This window comes from Ammospiza caudacuta, chromosome 1 (genome assembly GCF_027887145.1).
Source record: "Ammospiza caudacuta isolate bAmmCau1 chromosome 1, bAmmCau1.pri, whole genome shotgun sequence".
Lineage (NCBI taxonomy): Eukaryota > Metazoa > Chordata > Aves > Passeriformes > Passerellidae > Ammospiza > Ammospiza caudacuta.
Window position 1 is genome coordinate 39,252,776 of NC_080593.1, and position 24,656 is coordinate 39,277,431.

The window sequence follows — 24,656 nt, forward strand, 5'->3', positions numbered from 1 at the left end:
TAAACAACAAAGATTTTATAGGACAAATATTGAGGACAGAGTTCAAAGAACACGTGAATGTGTAGGAACAGAGTACCAAGCAAAGTGTTGTCTCAAGTCTTTTACTATATAATAAAAATAGCACTTTGTTTTGAGAATTGGAAGCTTATCAATCTCACTGTCAGTGCAAGTCTTTCCTTTAGGTATGCAAGAAAGGACAAGCAAGGAACAGCAGGTAAGCCTTGTGCCCTTAACGCTTTGGTTTATCTCCAGAACTTAAAATCCAACAATGCTACTAAATAAATAAGGCACACTGAGACACAGACAGAAAGAGTATGCCAATTGCTTTCATGTACACAAGTAACAAGGCATCAAATTTAATTGTCAATAAGTGGGAGGATTTTCAAAGACGCAAATGGACAGTAAATGCAGAGTTCAAAAGGTATTCAGGGTTGGCCTAAATGATCTAATTGCTACTGTAAATCTACAGTTCCTGGAAACTATGAAGTCTCCTGCACTGTTGTTGAAGATTTTGGAACATGTATCCACTATAAACACCATACTAATTACAATTAATTACGTTAATTTTCACCCATAATTTACACAGAGATTCTTCTAAAATGAAGCAGGCCAAGAACACATCCAAAGAGGTATTTCCTCTGCTAGGGCACAAAAGCATGCTGTGGTACCTGGTCTCCTGATCCTGGATCTTGCATAAAACCTGTTAAAACCTTTCTGGCAGATCAGAGTTGTCTGTGGTCTCTGTTACAAAGTACAATGGAGAGTCTGATCACTAGACCCAGGGAAAATAGAAAACAAACACCAAAAAAACCACCTCAAACAAAATACACAAACAAACAAACAAACCACCACCCCTGAAATATTTTAGCTGGCTTTAAATTAGGGTAATTTTTACATTAATCAGGCAGGCAAAGGAGCAGACTCTGACCAGTGCTGCCATAAATATTTGTCAGAAATACATATTAGAGTAAAACAAACAAGATGTATCAGAGTAAAAGTCTACAACATTAATTCCATACTTGACATAAAATGTATGGAGCTAAAACAAAGCACAAGCCTTTCACAGTTCTTTCTAAAACTTCAGGAATCTTCCTCCAAATTCCCAGTGTTACTTTGACTTGCTTTAAAGACTAATTCTTTGCCAGAGGTGCTATATAATTGTTTATGTCTCATCTAACCTGAAGTGGAAGCTGAAATTCAACAAATAAATATGCAAATATCTCCTAGTGATTTGTACTTGCTAAATATAATCCAAATGTTTATTGATATCTTATTTAACAATTTCCCAATGGATGCATTTCTTGCAACACATTAAATGACAATAGGATCAGAAAGCAAACCATACAGGGCTAGGAAACAAAGATAAGTAAATTTGTTATGAAAAATATTGGAAATAGGACGCTTAGCAGGGAAATGTGACTGACTGGCTCAGCATTCAACTATTTGCCACACATTTACATCAAGGAAAAGCATTTTTCCCACCAGTGGAAGAATTTAATTACATGGAGTACAGGGAAAAGAAAAGAAAGTCCTCTTTCACTGCTTTAGTCAAAGTGGTTATCTTAGAATATGTCAGCTGGACAAACCAAAAATACAAAAATAAGATTAAAGGTAGTGTATCTTCACCTAGCAATCGGTAACTATGTGTTCCAGCCAGAGAAAACACTGGGAAAGCTACTGGAGGAGTTTTCCTTTGGCTCAGGGAACAGATGAGCAAGAGTTCTCCTAAGGCATTCCTTACCAAGCCAAAAGCTGTTAAATTCAGCAGCGGCTAAAGCAAGTTACAACACAGTCTGCTCCAGACTGTCTGGACAGAGCCAAGCTGCAGTATAATAACATTTAGGGGAAAAAGGGAGCGAGCAGAGAAAACATACCTTATGGTTTTATCCCAAGCCTGAATCAGATTCATGGAGCTCTCTCAAGCAAGTCAGAATGTGGATGTAGAAAAGGTTTCTGCTTCAAGAGTGCTCACCTACAGAAGCACAGGTTCTACACTGGTATTTCCTAGTCTTTATTCAAACAATTTTTCAGTTCCCAAATAAGACTGACACTTTCTTTGGGAGACGATGCCACTTGCTGTTGTTGATGAAGAGTTTTTCAGTCCAATAAATCACATCTTTCCTGTCGTGCATTCTTTCTCAATTAATAAAACTTTTTCTCTATGTCACTTTACCATCCCAAACATTTTGATCAAACCATTCTTACAGAACTGCTTTCTCTACGCCCCATTCCTGTGTGAAATATGTCACTTCATCTGTCCTTCCACATTTCTCCATGCCCATGGTTAATTTTCCTTTATTTTCTCAGAATTTCAGTTAAACCACATAAAATGGTGCATAAAGACTAGAGGGAACTTTACAAAGCCACTGAAGTGAAAAACAGGCTGGAATTCTGAATTAAGGACTGTTTTTTGGTCAGCTGTGCAATTCTAGCTCATTACATAAGAATGAGTGTAAAATCATTCTGCAGCTTCAAATAACTCCTATTTGTGTAATTTCCACTCCATTTAAGAATTAGTTGGAGCAACTGTACTGGCAATTTAAGGAAGGTTTTAAGGAAGGCAATTTAAAAAGGTTCTGAAACAAGGACTGCAATATTATCAGAACCAGGACTGAGGAACCTGGTTAGGATCCTTTTCTGTGAGGGTGGTGGGGCACTGGAAGAGGTTGCCCAGAGAAGATGTGGGTGTCCAAACCCTGGAAGTGTTCAGGGCCAGCTTGGATGGGGCTTTGAGCCACCCAGTCCAGTGGAAGGTGTCCATATTTAGGCAGAGGGGTTATCTAGAAAAACTAGATAACGTCTAAGGTCCCTTCCAACCCAAGCCATTCTAGGATTTTATGATCCTATAAGAACAAGAAATGAATTTTTTCTCTTCTGTTATTATTTCATGTTCCTTTAATTCTTTTATTTCACAGAAACAAGGAATAATAAAATGTTAACATAATTATGAATGCTAGTACATTTTTACAGCAGTCTCGTGTTTAACCTCTGCCTCTTTCCATATGTGAAAGCTGCAACTATAACCAAGTTTTGGAAACAAAATACATCAAATCCTCCCACACAGAGCTGGAACACACCAGGGTCAGCCTGCCATTTTCCTACTGCAGACAGAACTTGCAGAAAGAAGTGAGCCCTCCCTGTCATTTTCACTTAGCTTTTGCTGCCAGCAAAGCAGGAGCTCCTCCTATAAATCTAAGTATTTTCCAGTCAATTTGTTTTCAGAAACAGAATTTCAGGCCAGAAAAAGCACAACATCCTGTACCTCAAGAAAATCAGAGCTGGTGAACACCTGCACTGTGGCTACTTACCTGGAAATCTTGATGCATTAGTACTGTCACTGTATTTTAATGCAGCTCTACACTGAAAATTTTACTATCCTGTATGTCTTACCATTTCACAAACCCACTCTGTATCTGAAAACTTAAGGCTGTCTGAATCAGCCCCAGTCAGGGGGTGAGATTAATAGTGTCTATGGTTAGCATCTTAATATAAAGGAAATCAGAAATGTCAAAACTTGTCATAACTGCTCAATAGTATTCTCTCTCTGTATTATATATCTACTACAGCTAAAGGACTGTGACAATTTTAACCTGACATCCTCAGAGTCAGCAAAAATTCAGTACTACTTTTCCTTGGTGACAGTCAGACATGGCAGGGAATGCTTTCCCTAATTTCTGGATGAACATTAGAGAAACTTCATGCCTTTCTCTGAGGTGCACATGCATTAATGTTTCAGTTCAGAACACACAATTTCCTGCCTGAAATTGTATTATTTTACCCTTACTTCTGTTTGTTCTTTGTGGTGATTATTAAATCAAAGAAGGGATGATTGGTTTTTAAATTAATTTGTGAAAGGACAATGAAAGATGCTGATGGCTAGAAGGATGGGAATAAGTTTTAACAGATCAAAAGATAGAGAGCACTAATGAGTAGATGTGTCCTGAAAGATTTTCTTAAATGCAAGCATGATGACAGTCTCAAGACTGATCCATTACAAATAGAGATCTGCCCATCATGGTACCAGGGAAGAGCTCTTACTGACTCTTGAGCAGAAAGGGAGAACAGCAGAAGGAGCCTCACTCAGTGGCTCACATTTGAAGAAAAAATGAAGTGGGCTCCATTTAGTCCACATGAGGAGCACAAAATCCAAGTGCTTGTCTCCCATCCTCCTGTCTGATGACGATCATGGGAGCTAGAGCTTTCTCAGGTGCCCACAGAGGGCTCATGGCATCCAAGGGCCAAACGCTGCTACTGCGCTTGACAGAGCAGCTGTCAAGGTAAGAAATATCCACTGCACACACATTCTGCATATTCTACAAATATTCTTATGTACTACAAAGTGAAGCTCCTGAATAAAGAGCCCAGTAGATGACATAAGATCGAGGAATTAGAAACTAAGCAGTAAGAGCAATTCTACAGAGTCACTGGACTGAGTGACTCAGCCATGCCAGCCCAACTCTGAGTGACTCTTAAGTCACAGAGTTGGGCTGGCATGGCTGAGGCACCTTTGTGACTGTAAACAAAACCGTTCAGGCTGCCTTTCTTATTTTTTTTTCTTTTTTCAGTGTAATTGTAACTGATCTAGTTCACCACACAATTCAAACCAATCAAACACAGATTCTCCTTGGGTTCTTTTCCATTTTTGGGGATAGGGGCTTTTTAACTTTGAGATAAAATATTTCCTGTCAGGAACAAAATCAGCCATCAATCCTGGCAGGCTGGACCTAAAACCCATTTAAAAAATCTCTACGATATGCATGCATTTTGCTTTGAACTTCCTGCTAGATTCCATTTACACTTACTTGAGTAAAAAGTTAGAACTTCCCTGCCTGCCTGAGGGAACCAAAAATATTAGTGCCGATTAAATATTTATTTTGTAGCAACATGAAATCTATCATGCTATAAAAATTTGTTTTGAATGATGCTTCTTGAGCAAGACTGTGACTTACAGCTTTCCTTTTTACTAAGCTAAACATTCCAAAAAAAAAAAAAATACAGCTGGTCCAAGAAAACTCTGTTTTGCTTTGGCAAAGCATCAGACAGCACCTTCTGGTTTGCCAACACAGGCAGAATCTTATCTAACTGTGGGATGTGCTTGGATTTACTACCTATTAGCAAAACTCTTAAGAAGCACTGAAAGGTTCCAGCCCCTTTTACGTATTCTCAGTCAAATCTCATTAACTTCATGCTCTCAGTTTGCACACAAAATGATGGCAGTCTTTTCCCACCTCTTAGGGAAAAATTAATAGGAGAGTGTTAAATCTCATGTTACAAGGACTTCATTACTTTTACAAGCCATGCTAAATAATTAAATGCACTTGTCAAATAACAGATTAGAGAAGATTTTGTGCCTTAGTGTATGTTGTTACTATCTTTTTACCTCAGTTGACAAAATAAAATCATTCACAGGGTCTCCTGCACAGCAACTGAAACCTTAAACTTGGAGAAGAGAAGAGCTGCAGGACAATTTAACATAGGATGTGATTAAAGAAAGAGAACTGGACTAAAGCCACAGATGGGGAAACTGAAACAATAGAACCAAAGCTTGCTCTGAGGATGGTGCTGAATGAGAATGACCTAGAAGCAAATCTAGCTAACACCATCTACATCTCTAGCACCTTCTAGACAGGCTTTTGACCCTAAAGTGAGAAAAAAGGCAGAGAATACATATTGCTTATAGAGATTAGGACTAATATTATTCAGCCAACATGGACTTTTCCAATCTTTTACTCTTATCCATGTTTTCACAGTAAATATATTGGGGCAGCAGGGAGGCTTTGACTAGTGCTATCAGCAGGGTGCAGCCATCTGATATATTCTGTAGTTAACCCATCTGTTCTGTAGATGTAGTGTTCCTCAGGTCTGAAATAGAGGGGCTATGGGCAAATGGACAAAGGTCAAACAATTAGATAAGCCACCTGCCCCTCCACCACATCCATAAGGCAAGGCCATTTCTGTAATGTCAAAGATGAAGAGAATTTCTGACACAGTGCACGTTGTCCTACCTGCTTCTCTTCTCCACAGGCAGGTCTCTGGAGCCCATTCCATCCAGTAAGACGATCCACACAGTCAAATGAATGTAGTCTAATGAACAGCTGTCTCTCCTGCTGATGGGAATCAATCTGTTTGGCCACCCTGGCAATTTTTCAGATGCACTTTTCGAAAGGTTACTCAAACCCAAAAATTGTACAGCTGCAAATCCTTCTGGTAGCAGCCAGACAGCAGCCAGCTGTACCAGCCTGCTGCTACCAGAGCCTCATCCAGTCTCCCAGGGCTGCAGCACACAGCAGGATCTGCTGCCCTGAACATCCCTGTGATGTTCAAGTTGGACTCTGTCAATGAGCACATACACGCAATCTGCTATTTTTTAAATGCACTGGTCACCAAAAGCCACATTTCCATTAAGTGGGAGAGAACATTCCTGATGCTCCCGTTCTCTCACGGCAGCAGAATTTCCCTGAATCTACACTTTTGGAGAGTTCTGTAACAGTGAGCACAGCACGCTTAACTCTCATCTGAGCAGACATTGCGAGCACAGGGCTAAGCACCAGGTACTTCTTTACACTCACTTGTGGTCCAAGCTACCATGTGGATTTAAAAAACTTAAAAACCAGTATATTTCTCTCTTGGAAGAGAGCAGCAAGTTACCCAGGCAAAATTGTGGATTCTCTATAGGGGTTATTAAGTAAACAAAGTGCAGGAAACAAGACTGAATAGCTTTCAAATGCAGTAAAACTGAGCTTTTAAAGCAAGTGTGGTTCCTAGATACAAACAATGAATTTGGGACTAGCAGCGCACTGGAGATGTGCCAAAGGAACTCCCCAGACCTCAACACAACTGCTCTTTTCTGTCATCTGGAATGCTTTTACAGCATTAATTGCCTGGACAGAAAGAAACGCCAAGGAAACCCTCGGTGATAACCAAAGTCAATTTTGCGGGCCTGTGTGCTGCTGTCCAGTAGAGGCACTTCTTCTGTGGTAGAAAAGACTGTTTTCCTTTACATTAAATGACTTAGCTATGAGCTTTCACATGGAAGGAAATAGCAGCAATATGATGTCTCAAATACCTTACTAATGGAGAGGGCAATTTTCTTCCATGGCACTGCCTTCTCCATTCCTTTTCAGAACTGAAGTATCCATTAAGAGTGACTCACTGGTTGAAAAAACATGTGAAAAAGAGACATCCTGAAGTTTGTTTTTAAATACTCTCCACAGTAAGTATTATGGTTATCAGGAATTTGTAAAAACCATAGGCATGTAATATACTTTGAAGAGAGGTGGTACAGAAGAAACTCTCATGCTAAAAAATCACAACTATTATTGCATGGCAACCAAGCAAATATGTTTGATTCCTGACTAACCAAAATCTTCTCTCCTTTCACCACAGCCATGAATCCCTAACCTAAGAGCAAGGGTAAATAACCTTTTTTTTTAACTTTTTCCAGCATATTGTCCTCTTTCCCCGATGTCCAGGAAAGCAGGTGTTGCCTCCACATGGAGGCACACAAACTTATTTATCTCAACCACCTTACTTTGGTTTATCAAACACAATGGTATCTCTCTTCTCTAGTTTTTCTATTGTTTAGTCCAGTATTTTTTCCAATTCAGGTCTAGGCTGCCATGTGTAAACCATAAGTACAGAGTCCAGGGAGGGAGAGCAGTAGGGACGTCAGGTACCAAGTGCAAACTACACGCTGTCAGGTTGGGTATCAGGTATTCTGGGAAAAAAATCTTCTAATATTCCTGGGCTCACTCTTGAATTTACCCTAGATAATTTTACAGAAAAGCTTTTTTATAGATCTTTCTACAGAGCCAGAATTACATGAAAACTTTCCTGAGTAAGTTTTTATCCCCACATACAGCCAGGACAACTCTTAGCTGTTCTTCCTGTCATGCTGCTGTGGAATTACACTAGACATTCCTCTAACAAAAGCTATGCAACCTAGGGCGACATAATTCTGAGCTCAAGTTTATGGATTTTTCCATTTGCAAGACTTTGCACAGTAATTCCTGATTAATTCTGAATGTTGAAATTAATGAGCTTATCAAAGTAAGCTATTCTTGTAAGGGCTATTCTTGTTCACCATTGTGTTTTGTATTTCTTCTGGTATAAAATTACTTTTTGATATATTTTAATCTCTTTTCTATTAAAAGGATCTACTACCTCTTACCCAGTAAGACAAGAATACACTTCCCTGTAGCTGAAGAGAATTAAGAGATGAGTGTCCTCCACTCTCACTATTCCACGCACATCCCGAAGCAAACATACAAGTTACTACTTTTTCAGTTTTGGGGAAAGCAGATTCTTTTATCCTAGGAATTCTACATAATCTGCTAAAAATGTTCCCTGCCCTTTCTACTCATAGGGATATTAATAGTGGTTATAGAAGATCCTGTGTTAAAGACAATGGAATTATGCTCACTGAGCAACTGAAGAAAATTCTGAACTCCTTCAGGACTTTACTTGTATCACAGAAGGGATTCAATAAGCTTTATAGAATAATTATTAATTTTCACTGAACACAATAAGAAATGCAAACCACTAAATAAATCAGGTATAATATCAGAAGATTGGGCAGAAGGATGCGTTTATGGGCTGATCAGACAGAGCAGGAGCTGGCTCAGTGTTGCTGCCCAGGGCTGAAGCACACACTGTACAAGCTCAGCGGCGCTGAGTACCCACCACAGCATCTCTGCTCTCTGCAAGGATCTGCTCAAAGACTTTTCAACCTCTCACCACTGAAACAAGAGTGACCTGCTCCACCTCAGATTTTGGAAATTCTGTGGCAGGCTGTACCACATAAGAGCCTTTGTTGGTGGAGATGTGGATTTAAAAGGCCTGGAGGAACTCTTATGGTAATCTGGTCTGACTTCCTGCCTGGCACAGCCTGTAATACCTCATGCAGCAATTTCTTTACAAAGCACAGGAACTTGTAACTCTACTAGAAGATATTTCAGAACCAGATCTAATCTTGATTTAATTACTCCAAGTGATCTACCACATTCCTTTCTAAGCGTTTCCAGTGGTTAATTACACCCACGGTATCGTAATTCCAACGTGAACTCCTCTTCCTTATCTTGCCATGTTTTTGTCTGTTGCAGCCCTATCCCATCTCCCTATACTGATATTTTTAGATACTAACCACATCACACCTCAAACTTCTCTTACCTGAGATAAATAGTTTGCCTGCTTGGCAAACCTAAACAGGGATTCCTGAGTCAATTGTGCAGCATCTGTGGTGGTGTATTAGAGATAGCTTTTGACTAAAGAGACTAAAAGAGAAAAGTCAATTCAAATGCAAGGGGAAGGCACCAAACATCTTTAACAAGCTTTTCCAGCTTCTGCAGCACCCATTTGTATGACCTGGAAATTTGGGATGAACAGCACAGTGACCTGCATAGCTTCATTTTCAGCCTAACTGAAAACTTCGAGCTCAAACTGGATCAGTAGTTACTAAACACTACAGTTAACTTAGAAAGAAAAAGATGGCTGATGGCAGGTGGTTTTCTACTGCCCATATGTTAAATCACATAAAAATGACCTGGTACTTCTGCAGGCACTGCCAAGGCAGAAATCCAGGAGTGAGCAATGTATACCTTAAAATACTTCCAGCTGTGACTTGGGTAAACAAAATAAGTAAATTTCCACTACTGCTGTCATGCTATATTACTTAGGCATATTACTTAGGGATTTGTGTTACTGTGGCCTTCAGAGGCTCCACATAAGGCTCCCTTGTGTTAGGTGATCACCTACAGACACAGTGAGTTTAATTCGTTTCTGCAACGTTTGCCCAGTGCTTGTATGGCTGAATCCTGGTAAAGAGACAGAAGGAGGACTTGTGTTCTTCCTGGATCATGGATGCTGATGAGATCAGTGTACAAAGACTGCTCAGATCTAGAATTTCTTCTGGCATTTACTAAATCCCCGCACTACCCATGTGGTTCTCAACACATTATAAAGTTCCTTAGCTTCATTAGCCCTGTTACAGAAGGGTGTTCACTCCTTCTCCTTCTTTTTCCCCCTGATTGGGGGAAAAACAGCAGCATCTTGCTGTCTCAGAGATGTATTACATAAGCACACACCTTTGTAGCTGCAAATAGATGCACATACTCTCCGTGTACCAATACAGAGTAAGAATTGCAAAGATAGCCTGCTATTAACACCACCATTTGTTATGACACCTCATTACTTTTTCACAACACTACTGTTTTTTCCATTAATACTTCACATTTCTACTCACTTGCGGTTTCTAGCAGTTTATATTTTGCATAGCTTAAATGCCTTTTTTTTTGAGCCTCCCTCTTCCCTATTCCAAGAATGCCCCTCTGCAAACCAGGAACACAGTTTATGCAGACATATCAACTTTTATTGAAGTTAACAGCTTTTAAAAAAATTTCTTATGAACACACTTCCATTTGGAAGTCATTTGACTTGAAATAGGTGTATGAAATCCAGCTAACAACTCTGCAAAATTTTACTTTAACCACTGATGCAAAAAACCAAACCAGGCAAATACAGGAGGAAAAAAACCCAATAACCAACAATACTTCCCTTCCTTGGAATCCTGAGAATGACTATTATAATTGAAATATTAATTGTGACAGAAAAGTAATTATGTATTTTTGTAATGCTCTGAACAGGTTCATACTTCAGCTGCCTGTCAGAACAACTTGCTATTGTACACCTGGTTTTGTTATTCGACAGCGATGCTTCATTTTCTAGGTGACACACCACATGAATGTCAGCATCCTCACTAGCAATGGAAGAAATGGAAAGATAAAATCACTTTTTTAACATCCATTACAGTTCATTAGTATATTGAAAGACCTTCTTCTGCCTTTTGCTCATCTAGCAGATGACTGAGAGTCCATTTACAGAATGCAGCTGAACTATGTTATATATAAGGGGAAATATTCACTCCTAGAAGAGTTCACCCCTCCTTTATTTATTGAACTACATAATTCGTAAACTCCCACCACCACACCTCAAAAACCAAAAATCTGTGACCAAGCTACTTATTTTATCAGCACATTCTCTAATGTTTCATTTTCAAACTGGAAGAAAACAAAGATTTTCATTGACTGTGTAGTGAAAACTATATCATCTGCTGACAAATAATTACCTGTAAATTCCTCACACACAAAAAGAAGTTTCCAAATCTATGAAGGCATCTTATTTTGATTAAAGACCAAATAGTGCTTCAATAACAACAACCACAAAAAAGTTAAATATTGTTAGACTCATTCTCTTCCTTTTTTGTGCTTTGACACACTGACACAAACTGGGATCTACTAGTGAAATGTGAAACCTACTGGTCCAGGATCTAGCCTAAAATGCTGAGTATATTTGTTAAAATTATCTCAAATTAACTTGAATATCTTACTAAAGTGGAATAAAAAACTTTCTTACCTTATTAGAGCTTCATTTTCTGTTCTTTCACTGAAAAGAGTAAAGAAATCTGTATTAAAGATCCATTTGGTTAAAAGAACCTTCTGAAGTAACTATTTCAGTTTCGCTTCAATTAACACCAAAACTAAAAGGTTCTTTTTACATAACTGCAGTAAGTCTCTGTTATTTTGCAGGGTTAATCATTCTCAACACTCTGGAGTGGACACCTTTATTTATTTGCCATCTTAATTAGCTGTTCTGAACAAACATTTCAAATGCTTTGGAAATATCAATACAAACAACTGGTCTCATCAATTCACCACCTAACTTGCAGGCTGATTAGACACATTCAGTAGGTTTATTTTCACTTCAAGCTCTATCTCATGAACAGTATTTGTGTTGCCATTATTTTTATTGGACATTTGGTATTTTCTAGTCTAGGATGGGTTTCATTGCAGTATGCCAATTTAAAGAGTTCCTCAGCCTGGAAGGTTTTTTTTAAAAGTAGCTATTTTCTGCTCAAACCCCAAACAGGTAGGGTCAGTGGCAGTTTAGAAGAATGAAAGCATCAAGCAATTTCAATAAACACCTACTTCAACTCAGCTGCTCTGAATGACACATTTGTCAACAGTCTACCAACACACATCACAAAATCAAAAACCAAAAAAGCTTTAAGAGTATTCTGGGAAAGTTCAGGCATAACTCAGAACAATCAATGAATGGTGAGGCATGCAAAAAATATTCATTAACCTTTCATTTCTTCATTAGTTTTTTTCAGTCCTTTACAACCAGGGAGAACTATCTGCAAGCATCTATCTGCGTTATAGCTGGGGACTGGATTCTGGTAACTCTGTAGTAAATGGGGGTTTTTTTGTCACCAATGCATGCAAGAATAAAATAACACTTTTTCTTATTTCATTTTCTAAATTAGCATAATATACAGCATGAAATAGAAAACAAAAAAGCCAAGTCTAATAAAATCTGACAATTATTAGCAGTATTTGTTGAAAAGCAGAGAAAATCATGCTGAGTCACAGGCAAAGCATCTCAACCTCTAGCACTTTCTGTACACTTCATTAGCCATCAGTCAGTATGGTTAGAGATTTACAGATGAAGAGAAAACAAGGAGAGACCTCGTTCATCTTTGCCAAGGACAAATTCGAAGCTTGGCCTCAAAGCATGCAATCAATGCAATGGTTGAAGAGATGGATTCTCTTCACTGCTCTGCAGTGAAAATACTGTGATTTGGGGGACAGCAGGGTTCAAACAGAGTCTTCTAGGAATGAATCTGTCAATCTGAGGGAAACAAAGCTGAAGAGATTAGTAGAAGTGCGTCTTCCCTTCATGTATGGTATGGTCACCTGATATTTTTGAGAGACCTATAAAATGAGACTGCTTCACACATGGAACAGGTAAACTTAAAGAGAGACATTCCTGGAGTGCAGTAAAACACTGGATTAACCACCCATTTGAGAAAAGCCATGAGATCCCATTTTTATGAGTCAGCTCATGAGAGCTGACATTTACAAAGTCTGATTTCCCACAACAGAGTACCTGCACATGTTACCTTTAAGGGAAGAAAAATAACTATAAGGTCACTTAATTATATAGTCAAACATAAAATCCTCATAGGTTTAATTTTTCTACAGCTCCCACGATAATCAGCTATTGAAAAAATACATCAGTACCAGATTAGTTCACATTTACTTGTCTGGCTACAGGTGTGGGTCACCCACAAAAGGTAATTTAAGAAAGATTTTGCACGCAGAAATCAAGGGACAGAACCAGTAAGCATTTTATCACTGGATGCTATGCAGGGTTTCAATAGGATTGAGTGGGATTTATTACAGCACGAGCCAAATCCTTCTTACTTTTCTCATGCAAAACACCCATTGAAGCTAGCCAGAGTGCAACTGAGGACATATTTTATCCCTGATTCTCTATTACTCACCTGTCACAATACTACCGCGCTCCACAGCACCAAGTTTCTGGAACAGAATGTTTCTTTCTGGGAAGGGATAGGAGTACCTTACAGGCTAGCCTGCTTTAAATATAAAGCAGGTACAGAAGCAAGTCTGAAGGAGACTAAAAGTCATCTTGGACTTGTGACAAGATCCACAGTTTCAAAGAAAAGTATTTCTATGCTAGAAACACTCACAGTGCAAGCTGCTTTGAAGCATATTTAACGCATCCTACATACTTTTAAAAGAAGAATGAAAGCTTACTTTGGCAGGGTTTATGACTCCCAAAAAAAAAAAAAAATCAAAAAACCACCCTAGCATGCTTAAAAAAACCGATTTGCATAAGTTTTCCTTATCTGATCTAGCTGTTGATAACAGGACAAGCTTTAATGAGGGCCATGAACACCTCCTATCACAAGTTCTCATGGGCCCTGCTGCCTGTCTAGCCCAATGGTCTCAGCAGACATTTGTTCAGAGGACCAATTACTATCTCCATCAGGTAGCAAGAAGCTTCTAGCCTGAGAAAATCTGGTTTTTATCCAAGTGGAGATAACCTCCCCTCCAGTGTGCCCAAAACAACACTAGATAAGTGAGGTGCAAGCATTCAGTGGTCCCTGCAGAAGACTTACTGTGTTTCCTGCTTTATCTGCCTCGGACACCTTGGCAAAGAATTTAAAATTAAAATATATCTCCTGTTAACTGCCTTCACTGCCTTCAAGCTTAAAGCCTACTGCTTAGATGGAGGGGGAGAGGGAAAAAAAAAAAAGTAAAAAAGTGAGGACATTTACATTGCAATATTCAGATGTGTCATCTTGCTAAGCATATGCCTCTTTACAGTAAAAACCATACTTGTTGCCAGTCACCAAATGTGTTAACTTTGGACAGGCTCTAGGAGGATTCTACCAGACTGCCTCAAAGGCACATCAGTACCATCAAGTTAAACTAAGCAGACAACTGTCCACACTCAGTGACAAGAGGCCCTGTAAATTCATCAGGGTATTTACAATTATCCTTTCAATCCCGGTACCAAAAAAAAAAAAAAAAAAACAAGAGAGAAAAGAATTGTAAATATTTTATAAATACTATAATTAACACTAAAAAAACTACTGATAAGAGATTGTTAAAACAATGTACTTTGCTACTGAAGCTGTTCATTATTTTTCTCAAGGAAGATTCACCACTGACTTGTTGAACCACAGGAAACCAATACTGCTAAAATGACCAGACAGCAGAATAGACATAGATGAAAATTTCCTACTTTAGCATACAGAAAATTTCTGACTGCATGAAGTTGTCCAAGTAAAAATGTTCCTTTTTGTTTCAGTCATTATTTTACCCTTTTTGTTGTATGCTGTTTAGCAGAAACTGAAAAACTGAAGATAACTTGTCATTAACTAAAGTATGGGATTGATCCCAAAAAGGAATACACACTATTAGCTAAAACAACTTATTTTCATATGATCCAACACTTATCCAGTACACAGTAGGAGAAAAGACATCCAAGTGCTCTTCAGAAAATTTAGATATAAAGTGTGTATTCTGCCTGAGTCTTTGAACAGCTATCAGATTAGGGATGAGAGCAGTACTTTTCTTCTTATACTTTTCTTCTTATCCATCAAATCCTATTCATCCTATTAAAACTTACTTTGAAGCTCCTCACACCCATCACAGACATCTTCATTTGGAAAAAAACCTGAAGTTATCAAAAGATAGCATCTATTCAGTCCTCCAGACAGAATCACCCCAGAATTTATTTCAGTTTACTTTTTTAGTCCCTGCAGGATGCTCTGGTGTTCAGAAGTCCACAAAGAGACTGATTGAACAAACTCACTACAATTTCCTTTTTCACAAAAGATCCCAGAAAACCACCCAGGCCTGGAAAAGCCAGAGAGTTCTCATTCCGTCAGAGCCAAGGAAGGAAAAAGAGAGGAGTGGGGGATGAGCACTCCCGACCAGGAGATAAATTCGTTCTTAAAGCTGCTCCAGTAAGTTTGGCTTTCAGTTCTTCTGTTTAGCAGCTCCCAGTCAGAATTAAAAGCATGACAGTGGAGGTGGAATAAAAAAGAACAAAAACGTAGGGGAAAGAAAAGGACAGCAGGGAAAAATCTCGCTGACCTCCCTCAGCAAAGCTCTTCCTCAAGATGCAAGGAACTCTGCTGGCACAGAAAGTTAATTTAATTCTTCCTGCCCCACCAGTCTTGACTCAAGGCCATTTGATTTCACAGTTCCAGTATCTGCAGTAGTTAACAAGCCATGCCATGCACTCTGCAGAGTGAAAAGCCATGACTGCAGCATGCCAAAGTCTAATCTGTGACAGGCATTCCTAGTCCTGGAACTCCACACAGCGCGCCTTGGACTGCTCGGCGCTGCGAGGCACCCAGTGTGCTCAGCCTGAACCCTGGGACCCAGGGATGCATCCTGAGAATGCATCCTGAGAATGTTCACTACCAGTGCAATGCTAATCACCATCAGCATGCAGGTATAGGCTCTCTGCAGGATAAAAGGGCAGAAGAAAGCCTGTGTTTAGGCTGGACAGCAAGAACAAGACCATAGCTGGGAGGCAGAAAACCCATAAAATCGCTCCACTTAAAACATACATACAGATTAAGAATTAACCACTGCTGCCAAAAAACTGCACGTAGCCCCACCCACAGCTATACCTGCCTTTGCAGGGACTGCCAGATCTAAGTGGAATATGTGCTCTGCTGCCCCACCAGCATGACCAACCAAGAGCCACCATCTCACATCTGTCCTACTCCCCAAAAAAGTGCCCAAGAAAGAGTCACCATTTATTATTGCTCTTGATGACTGGCTGTCATAGCAATCAAGGGCATCAGTGATTTTTTTGGAAGCTAGTCATCCTCCTCGGTATAAGAAGTCTTAGCATCAGCCAGGTAGCCTGACCCAACTGTTGAGAGATGGAATAATGTGGAAACACAAATAACCATTGCTACTGCTGTATGTTTGTTCAGACCATACTAAAGAGCTCAAAGCTGCTTTACAGAAAATGCAACTGATGAGTCCACAGACAGTAATGTCTGCAGTCCTGTTTTGCCAACATTTCCATTACAATTCTCTGCTTTAATGAAGAAGTAACAAGATTAAATACTCTTTGGCTAGCAGACCTTCAAGTTTTCTTACAGTACATTGTATTTACATTAGAATGTTAATGTCGCAATTCTTCTTGACTTTGAAAAGTGCAATGATAAATTAATTTACCTTTAAAATAAAAACTGTACCAAAAATAATTGTTTAAAATCTTCAAACTTATTCTACTCCTCTTTATAGAAAAAGTACATTGCTTATGCCATTAAAAAGAAAAGCTAATGCATTTTTGTAAGGTAAGAATTAATTGAATTTAAGAGAACTAAGCAGATCCCAGAAAAGGGCAGCTATTTTCTCTGTACATAATATAATCATATGCTCTAAATCCAGTTATTTTCTTCCTCTGAAAGGTATTTAGGGATGTCATCTCCATAGGGCCGGGCCCAGTGCCACAGAAAGCAAACACACTGTAGCTGATTAGAAGCCCTGCATTCCACTTAGGCCTGAAAACCTTGTGTAGGACCAAAGGCTCAAGTTTGAAAAGCATCAGGATATTGAAAACAAGCCTTCACACATATTTTTAAATTATTAAATTAAAAAACTTAACCAACCAACTAATAGTCAAATCTAAGGGAAACCTTCAAGCACTATATGCAATGTAGATGACAGTGATATGGGAAGTTTTGGGAACTCAGGGGTATTCATCCCATGTGTGTTTAACCATATACTGCAACTATTGGTGGAGGTCACCATCAATTCTTCTGAGACTGATGGTACAAACAGCACCCTGGAATCTTCTCCTCTCCTCTGCCAAGTGGAACCCAGGGAACAGATAAGCTGAGACAGCCAAAACAAGGTTTCTTCAGCCTTTCAATCATCCTCAGACTCAGACTGCTTTACACCAGATGCCTGATTTTAATAATTGTCCATATGTCTGCATAAGCATAAAGAATCCACTGCAGAGACAAGACTTGGACCTTCATGCTTTTTCTCAGAAAGTCTATACTTTTCTGCTTGTAATCACCCCACTGACAAGTGAATGATTATGATTTTTCTTAATTGTCCCAGGCTTATCTTCTGTGAGATGGCCAAATTAAATAAGCTAGTATCTTGAAGGACAAACGTACAGTAAGTACTGCTGCATAATATCCCCAGCCAGTAAATTTCATTATTGAGTCCTAGAATAAAATATGACAGACTTTGTTATGTTATCTTTCCCAAGGTGCCACTACCAACCCAACACATCTTAGAACTTAATAAAGCCTGGCAGCCTCCAACTCATCCAGAACATGTAATTTTTTTTTTTCCTGCACTGCTTTTTCTAATAACTGGTGCTGCTCTGCTCTTCTTGGGATGGTGGATGACAACCATCACACCTGCACACTGGAATGCAGCTGTCATGATAATTCCATCCAAAATTAAGGCAGTTCCATGAAAGCAAATGTTTAATACACACAGAAAAATGTGGTGAACTGGTCTGTAGCACACTAACTGCTTTGAGTTTAGGGTCTTTTTTTTTGTTACATTTCTTTCTTCTGCTTTTTCCTACCTGTATGGCATGAGCCCTGTATAGCATGTATCCCAGTAAATTGTCCCAATGCAGTTCAGAACTGTGGCACAGATTGTATGATTTGAGCAAGAAATGGCCTTAAACTCTGCATACTGCATATTGAGAGCTATGAATAGTATCCAAAGAATAAATAACATGGAAACCTGACATTTGGAAGTCAGTGAAAGCAAGCTTAAAGAGAAGAGTTATTTCTTCTTATTTATGGGACTCCATAGAGGTTTGAAGGTGTATTGTACAACAACACAGTATAATGATCTGCTGGGAAGTGTTTTTCAAATGGCAGTTTTGGTTGCCAATGTAAGAAATATGCAATGAAACAGAAACAGGTATTTCTAAAAAAGGGCTTTGGAAAATGTCTCCCTGTGCCCAGTATACAAAGCAAAGATAGATCTTCACTTAAACTGAGTTATATTTCATTAGTGTCTGCAGCTGCCTAACTTCTCTTCATCTTCTGTGGAGAGGCAGTGGACACCATTGTTAGTGACAATGACATCATTTGCCAGTGATATCCAACTATGAATAAATTCAAAACCTTGTTGAATCAAGGTTTTCTGGCTAAGCTAACAGGATAAAAGCCTTAAGAAACTATATTTGCTTTATTTTCTGGAGTTAAGGTCAAGTATGCTGAAGATTCAGGAGTTTTTTTTTGAAAGGTGAAATTGGACTAAACTCCAATTAAGAGACAAATTGACAGAGTCAAATATTTGTTTAGGAGCTATGTAGTAATGTACCAAACCAAATCCACTGGAACTGCCTTTTGTGTTTATTTCTACCAAAGAAAAACAGAACCAAAAAAAAGAACTATCAAAGTATTCAAATTCAAAATTGGATTCATGCACACTGAAAACTTCTGAATGCACAACTAACAACTAGCAGGCAAGGGGAATTTCCCTCACTTTGGATGCTCGGTAAAAAAGGCTTCATTTACACTTCTGTATTTTCAGAAAGATGGTGGTATTTACTTGTTTCTTCCAGTATATCACAAGATAATACTCAGCTGCTGGGTTTATGAGGTAATTGCAATTGTAACTTAACAGACAAATCCTTTGTTATAAAGAGAGAACAAATAATGAGGATTTACAAAGCTGTAATTATACCGAGAGGGTTTATGCACAAGGATGTATTAAAAGAAATACCATACACAAAATAACTTTTTTTAAAAGAAATCCTCTGAGCATTATCACTGCTTATAATAAGACCTCTTTTACCATAAAAGGGATGCCATGCTAAAGGATGCCCGCAGACTCTGCCAAGCTCCCCTAGGTAGGCTGAAGTAGGTAGCATATACCTGTTTAATGGTTAGCTAATGGTGATGAACAAGCAGAGCAAACCCCGAGGCCGAAACAAACCCCACTGCAGGCAGATGGTGCACTCCAGCAGGCAGCCCCAGCACGTCACTGCTGCAAGCCTTGGCAGGGAGCGGGAGCAGAGCCCAAGGGGGAGCGCGCCGTGCCCGGCAGCCGCGCCGGCGGGAGCGCCAGCAGAACCACGGATCCAGGAGCCCAGCCCGGCTGCAAACCTGGCTCCTGCAGGGACACCAGCACGAGGGACAACACACACACTGAGTAACACACCACCAGGGACAAAAACCGTATTCTTGCCTTTGCACTGGTCCACCTGGTCACGAAAGGCGCCTGGACACACGGGAGCAGGATGCTCTGAACCGTGGGGAATGCAGCCAGTATTCTGATTCTCCTGTTTCACCAGCAGCTTCTCGAGGACAGGTGATCCCAGTGCACCCAACACCTGTGGCTGGTTGCACAGCATTCCCCAGGGGACCCACTCCAGCTACAGCTGTGCTCTGAGGATGCTCTGAAGCTGGCTGCCAGCCAGCTTGTCCCAACAGTAAGAAAACACAAAAGCAAAGATGACTTCAAGCATCCCACTGTCTGAATTAAAGATGATGTAAGGTTGCACTTCAATATATTCCATGAGCAGAATGTAGCTGAGAAGTTATTTTACTATATGATGCACATTTTTTTATTTAGTAATGTTTACCACAGTTCCTACTCTTGTTAAGTCACAATGATTTCTACATCTCCTCACATGGAGCTGGGAATCACAAAGTCAAAATATTTTGTATAAATTTATTCTGAGATCATTTTGACCTTACTAGCTCATTGGTAAACTAAAATGGGAGAATCTCATAGTTAATCAAGAAAATACAGTAAATAAAATTGTAATTACTTTCCCAAACCTCTTGTCTAAGATCAGTGATTCATCTTCCTAGTTCAGATTTTTTAAATAACTGATTATTGGTATCAGTAACATGCAATTCCATTTTTTTAAGGTTACACCTGAACACATTGGAACAGTTGCTAGCACAATGTATGACCAAAAAAAAAATCCACTACTTTATTATTAATTGCTTTTCTGGAGACAGGCATTAATTAGATGGTCAAGGGAATTCCAGATCCATGAAAAAAAAGATGCCAGTTGCACTAGTAATATGTTTCTCAACTATAACCTTTTTTTTAATATACTAATTACAATGTTTTGACTTCTGGCATGGATCCCTGAACCACTCAGGGCTGCAGGAAGGCAGTGGGACAGGAATGCACAGGGAGAAATACAGTGGTAGGAGGCACTTGGAGCAAACCCAAGGCACAAGGGGGCTGAGTGGTCCCAGTTTGACTGGAGGGAGGAACAGGCAGCATCACCTCTACTGTCCTTCCACAGCAGCATAAACTGGTGGTGACAGGAGGATCACCTGCTGCAGAGGAGAGGGACAGGAAAACAGGGGACAGGGGCAGAGGTTCATAGTCTTCCAGCCTGATCCCACTGATGCATGATTCCACGTCCACAGGAAATAGTAAGAAACTAAACATTCTACTTTCTCTCTTTTCCATTTCATTCAGACAATGTTTTTATAATTGTTTACTTTCTTGTTTAAAAGGAAGGAGTTCAAGGAGTGTTTGAACAATGCTTTCAGGCACATGGTGTGATTCCTGGAGCTGTCCTGTACAGGGCAAGGAGTTGGACTCCATGGTCCTTGTCTAACTCCATGGTCCCTTCCAGTCAGGATACCCTGTGATTCTATGACAAAGCAAGTAAATTTAAGTAAAATTTAAGTAAAATGTAAGCCAAGCTACAATGGATTAGAAAGCCACATTTTCAATTTTACAAACCATAAGAGCTTTTGCTACATATATTTCATCTTTGGTGTTTGACCCTGAAATTTAAACAAAAAACAATCTGCGATTTTTGTATTTGGGATCAGTCATATGGACTACGCAATGGAAAAGATCCATAATTTATCTGAATCATTACTTTATTTTGTTCTCTCATGGTTGCAATTGTTCATTGTTAATTAGATCCAGCCACAACAACTCATTGTGCAAAAGGCATACGCTGTTTTAATCAAAATCTTGGACGGCATTTTGGATGGCATCTTTAAAAACTTGGACAGAACACTCTGTGGTTTCCTCACCGATAAAGAATCAAAATTATTAACTATGAACACATCTTCCACTGGATGCTGACACTTACAATCAGATTATTTGATGAGCAGCTTCTTGTTTCATGGAACTATTTTAGATTTCCTTCTGTTTTGTATCTGCTTTCTTCATTCAGAACAGTAATGAACTGAAAACCTGACCCATAGGACACACTATGAACTCTAAGTTTTTCAATTTCCATTTTATGCTGTGATGAAAATGATGCTGTAAACACAAAATCTGACTGTAACAGTCTCATCTATCTGAAATCAGATCTTTTTATCTATAATGTTCAAATTATTTTCCCGATTGTTTTAGCAATTAAGAGAACTGACCAGTGTTTGGGAATGAAACACAACAACAAGCTCATGCTTATGGACTGTCTTCACAGATGTATTTTGAAGACAATATACTGGTTCAGATTATCCTCACAGGTAGTTACTGGTGACAAAAACCTGAACAATGTTTCCTTGGCAGAAATAAACACAGCACACCACTTTTATCAATAAATGTATACGTTGTCATTCAATGGAACTTTTGATTTTGATGCTGCTGCTTTATGAACCTCTGCTAGGTCTTACATTTTGCTCTGTAGGATTTAGTTTTTTCTTTTATGTCAGGCTGCTTAGCAGCTTCCTGTTAGAGTGAGTCCAGAGGAGGCCACGGAGATGATAAGAGGGCTGGAAAACCTCTCTGATGAAGAGAGGCTGAGGGAGTTGAGGTTGTTCAGGCTGAAGAAGAGAAGGCTCTGGGGTCACCTTGGAGCACCTTCCAGCACCCAAAGGGAGCCTATGAGAGAGCTGGAGAGGGACGTTTTACAAGGACAGGATAAGGCAGAATGGCTTTAAACTGAAATAGAGTAGGCTTAGATAAGATATTAGGAGGAAATTTTTTACTGTGAGGAGGCACTGGAACAGGTTTTCCAGAGAAGTTCTGGATACCCTAACCCTGGACATATTCAATGCAAGGCTTTGAGCAACCTGATCAAGTGGAAGGCATCTCTGCCCATGGCAGGCCCTTGCCAACCCAAACCATTCTACAATTCTGTGATTCCATGAAATAGCCACAAAATCAGCGTTGTAAGTGCTGTAAACTGAAAATTACAGGGGATTCTATGTGCAGTATAAAAAACAGTGGAACCTAACACACTGTCTAGCCCATCAGTTATGCCTGCTTTCCTTCCCCTTGCATTAATACACGCAATAATAGCACAATCATTTTATAATAAATGACATTATATAATAAATTATATTATCACACTGTATTATGTAATTACAGATAGATGTAAAAATCTGATTGATTTTAATCTTCTAACTTTTTAAAACTATTTAAAGCTCTCAAATGTAATTTCTTATTAAATCTAATAAGCTCAGTTTGAACATACAAGTGGTGATTTTGGATGCCTGGGCACTTCTCTGACCAACTGAAATGTCTTTAATGGAATCTCGTTTCCAGTAAGAACTGAATACCATCTTTCAGATGTTTTAGGTTACGCACTCTAAAATGGCCTTATTCCAAATCATGAGTCACTTTTGAAAATTTAAGATCCTGTGTCTAATCCAGCAAAAAATAAATTCCTTAACTATTATCAGAGTAGCACCATAATTTGGAGAAAATGAAAGATCACTTTGGCTAGTTTCTTTCCTAAAGCAAAACAAAACACAACAATCAAGGTTTTAAACTGGCCAGTTAAAAACAAACAAATAAACACAAAAATAAGCCTCTTTCTTAAATGAAGAAAAAAATATTTTAGATTGCTCCCAAATTGAACAGCTTCTGTCTGTGTTTCAGAAGAAAAATCAAAATAGCAATAACAAAAGTTTGTCTCCTTTTTTTACATGGCATGTAATGCTACATCAGCCCATTTCAAGTACTGCCTCTCTGAAAGTTTAAACTAAACATTTCATATTTTTATGACTGAATGTAAATGCTAAGGATCAAAATTCCTCAAAATTTTCCTAGTAAAATTAGCATAAGTAGCAGTTTGAAGAATTGACATTCCAAAACTCTTAAAACTCTGCTTTGCCCAGAGAAAAGACACTGAAAAGGAGAGACTGATGAAACAGCAGCCTGCTTCCTTGTCACACAAACTTTTATATCTGTAATTCCAAGCAAGTTCTGCAAAGCAACTGACAGACATAGTGTTTCGGGGAAAAAAAAATCAACATAGCTAAAATTGTGTTGGTTGAATGCTACAGCACAGCAGACAGCAGCTTTATATGCCAGCACAGCAGGAAAAAACTCAATTGCTTTTAATAGACAGGCATTTAGTGCAACTAGTATAATCTGGAGTGACATTTTCCCCTGTCTATTATGTAAGCTGAAAGCCAAACTTGTGCTTTTATATAGTGTATTGCCTATCTTCAACACACTGCCTTATCAGCTTTCTCTCAATTTTTAAGGTATTTTAGTAGCAAGGAAGGGGGGTCTTATCACATCTTTGAGACTCCTCTTAATATCCTGTTTTCTTCCATTCTGTGCTCATGTTGCCACACAGACAGGCTTCAATAGGAACTGTTCTTTGTTCAGTTAGCACAGTTCATATTCTATGTCTAGAAACCTCTCTGACAATTTTAACTCTCCACAGAAAATAATCTAAAAGGCAAAGAAAAATCCAGAAAACTCAAAGAAAAGAAGAAATCAAAAGATAAAACAAAGAAAAGATGGAATTTAAAAACTGAAAGGCAGTCAATCCATTTTAACAGCATCATTCTCTAACACCTCTTTTTTGAAATTTCAGGAAAAGAGGAGAAAAAGCAAGGAAATGGGTAGTTAGAGACATCACCATTTTTATATCCCAGGCATCTTCCAGAATGTGTGAACGTCTACCTTCACAACAGCAATTATCCCTGACAAGATTTTCAAAATGGCACTCAGCCTTAGGGGGACCAGAGCTTCCTGCACAAAGAGCAAAACAGATAATGACAGACTTGCTCTGCTAAAACAGGAGTTTATGACTCCAAGATAGTTAAATTAATAATTCTTTTCCAATCTTTCTGCCCATCTATCTACTATTACTCACCTCTGTGCTGCCCCTGGAAAAAGCTGATAACTTTACCAGTAACCCTTTCAAGATAACCAGCTCTGATAGACTGACTTGCCTTTAATATATTTTGATAGACAAATAAAGCTGTCTAAGTGCCGAGGAGTCTGCATATTTAAGATTCAGTTCTCAAAGAAGCGAGTGATTAAAATCTAGTGATTTTGCAAGACAAGTTCATAAGGGCTATAAATACAACACATAGCATCAAAAGG

At 38.9% G+C, this 24,656-nt stretch overlaps 1 protein-coding gene across 2 annotated transcripts in view; it reads right to left on the reverse strand.

The window, feature by feature from the left end:
* The window catches only part of THRB (thyroid hormone receptor beta), a 156,306-nt gene that overhangs the window by 114,611 nt on the left and 17,039 nt on the right, over window positions 1–24,656 (reverse strand). For both annotated transcript variants that reach the window (XM_058805378.1, XM_058805386.1), the window contains exon 2: window positions 11,410–11,439. The gene's annotated coding sequence lies outside the window, so the exon portion shown is untranslated. The remainder of the gene's footprint in view (window positions 1–11,409; window positions 11,440–24,656) is intronic.